The following is a 3,040-nucleotide window of genomic DNA, read 5'->3' as shown; positions in this document are numbered from 1 at the left end:
TTTCTAGGATTTTTCTAGAATTTTCTAGGATTTTCTTGGATTTTCAAGGGTTTTCTATGGTTTTCTAGGGATTTCTGAGGATTTTCTAGGTTTTTCTAGGGTTTTCTACGATTTTCTAGGATTTTCTAGCGTTTTTTTAGGTTTTACTAGGGTTTTCGATGGATTTATAGGGTTTTCTATGGTTTTCTTAGGGTTTTCTAGGATTTTCGAGGATTTTTTAGAGTTTTCTACAATTTTCAAGGGTTTTTCTAGGATTTTCTTGAGTTTTCTGGGGTTTTTCTAGGATATTTTAGGTTTTTCTAGGGTTTTCTTGGGTTTTCTAGGGTTTTCTAGGGATTTCTAAGGGTTTTCTAGGATTTTCTAGGTTTTTCTAGGGATTTTCAGGAGTTTTCTAGGATTTTTTAGGACTTTCTAGGATTTTCTAGAGATTTTCTAGAAAATCCTAAGAAAACCATAGAAAACCCTATAAATCCAAAGAAAACCCTAGAAAACCCTATGGTTTTTTATAGTTTTCTACGATTTTTTAGGATTTTCGAGGGTTTTTCTAGGGTTTTCTTTGGATTTATAGGGTTTTCTATGGTTTTCTTAGGATTTTCTAGGGTTTTCGAGAGTTTTGTAGGGTTTTCTATGGTTTTTGAGGGTTTTTTAGGGTTTTTCTAGTATTTTCTAGGGTTTTCTGGGGTTTTTCTAGGGTTTTCGAGGGTTTCCTAGGATTTTCTTGGGTTTTCTGGGGTATTTCTAGGATATTCTAGGTTTTTCTAGGGTTTTTTTGGGTTTTCTATACTTTTCTAGGGATTTCTAAAGGTTTTCTAGGATTTTCTAGGGATTTCCATAGATTTTATGGGTTTTGTAGGACTTTCTAGGATTTTCTAGGGATTTTCTAGGATTTTCTAAGCTTTTCTAGAGATTTTTAGGGTTTTCTAAGATTTTCTTTGGGTTTTCTAGGGTTTTTGAGGATTATTTAGGGTTTTCTATGGTTTTCGAGGGTTTTTCTAGGGTTTTCTAGGGTTTTTCTAGGAATTTTTTAGGGTTTTCTAGGGATTTTTGAGGGTTTTCTACGGTTTTCTATAGTTTTTTACGATTTTCTAGGATTTTCGACGGTTTTCTAGGGTTTTCTTTGGATTTATAGGATTTTCTATGGTTTTCTTAGGATTTTCTAGGGTTTTCGAGAGTTTTTAGTGTTTTCTATGGTTTTCGAGGGTTTTTTTAGGGTTTTTCTATTATTTTCTAGGGTTTACTGGGGTTTTTCTAGGGTTTTCGAGGGTTTTCTTGGATTTTCTATGGTTTTCGAGGGTTTTTCTAGGATTTTCTAGGGTTTTCTTGAGTTTTCTAAGGTTTTCCAGGAATTTCTGAGGGTATTCTAGGTTTTTCTAGGATTTTCTACGGTTTTTTACAATTTTGTAGGATTTTCTAGGGTTTTTCGAGGATTTTCTAGGATTTTCTATGGATTTATAGGGTTTTCTATAGTTTTCTTAGGGTTTTCTATAGTTTTCAAGGGTTTTTCTGAGATTTTCTACGATTTTTTTGGATTTTCTGGGGTTTTTCTAGGATTTTCTAGGATTTACTTGGATTTTTAGGGTTTTCTAGGGATTTCTAAGGGTTTTCTACGGATTTCTAGGATTTTTCTAGAGTTTTCTAGGATTTTCTAGGATTTTCAAGGGTTTTCTAGAATTTTCTTGGGTTTTCTAGGGTTTTCTAAGGATTTCTAAGGGTTTTCTAGGTTTTTCTTGAAGTTTTCTAGGGTTTTCTAGGGATTTTCTTGGATTTTCTAGGATTTTCAAGGGTTTTCTAAAATTTTTTTTGGGTTTTCTAGGGTTTTCTAGGGATTTCTGAGGGTTTTCTAGGGTTTTCTTGGAGTTTTCTAGGGTTTTCTACGATTTTCTAGCTTTTTTAGGTTTTTCTAGGGTGATTATATGGATTTATAGGGTTTTCTATGGTTTTCTTAGGGTTTTATAGGATTTTTCAGAGTTTTTTAGGGTTTTCTACAATTTTCAAGAGTTTTTCTAGGATTTTCTTTGGTTTTCTGGGGTTTTTCTACGATATTCTAGGTTTTTCTAGGGTTAGCTTGTGTTTTCTAGGATTTTCTGAGGATTTCTAAGGGTTTTCTAGGATTTTCAAAGATTTTCTGGGATTTTCTATGATTTTCTAGGACATTCTAGGATTTTCTAGGGATTTTCTAGGATTTTCTAGGATTTTCTAGGCTTTTCTAGATATTTTTAGGATTTTCTGAGATTTTCTTTGGGTTTTCTAGGGTTTTCGAGGATTTTTTAGGGTTTTGTATGATTTTCGAGGGTTTTTCTAGGGTTTTTCTTGGGTTTTCTAGGATTTTCAAGGGGTTTCTATGATTTTTTAGAGATTTTTAGGATTTTCTAGGAATTTTGAGGGTTTTCTACGGTTTTCTATAGTTTTCTACGATTTTCTAGGATTGTCAAGGGTTTTTCTAGGGTTTTCTTTGGATTTATAGGGATTTCTATAGTTTTCTTAGGATTTTCTAGGGTTTTCGAGAGTTTTTTAGGGTTTTCTATGGTTTTCGAGGGTTTTTTAGGGTTTTTCTACTATTTTCTAGGTTTTTTTGGGATTTTTGTAGGGTTTTCGAGAGTTTTCTAGGAATTTATATGGTTTTCGATGGACTTTCTAGGATTTTCTAGGGTTTTCTTGGGTTTTCTAGGGATTTTTGAGGGTATTCTAGGGTTTTCTAGGTTTTTCTAGGAGTTTTCTACGGTTTTCTACGGTTTACTATGATTTTCTAGGATTTTTTAGGGTTTTTCGAGGATTTTCTAGGATTTTCTATGGATTTATAGGGTTTTCTATGGCTTTCTTAGGGTTTTCTATGGTTTTCAAGGATTTTTCTGGAATTTTCTATGGCTTTCTAGGATTATCTGGGGTTTTTCTAGGATTTTCTAGGATTTTCTTGAATTTTCTAAGATTTTCTAGAGATTTCTAAGGGTTTTCTAGGATTTTTCTAGAGTTTTCTAGGATTTTCTAGGATTTTCAATGGTTTTCTAGAATTTTCTTGGGTTTCTAGGGTTTTCTAGGGATT

Source organism: Arachis hypogaea, chromosome 13 (assembly GCF_003086295.3).
Source record: "Arachis hypogaea cultivar Tifrunner chromosome 13, arahy.Tifrunner.gnm2.J5K5, whole genome shotgun sequence".
NCBI classification, from domain to species: Eukaryota; Viridiplantae; Streptophyta; class Magnoliopsida; order Fabales; family Fabaceae; genus Arachis; species Arachis hypogaea.
This window is presented reverse-complemented; position numbering follows the sequence as displayed.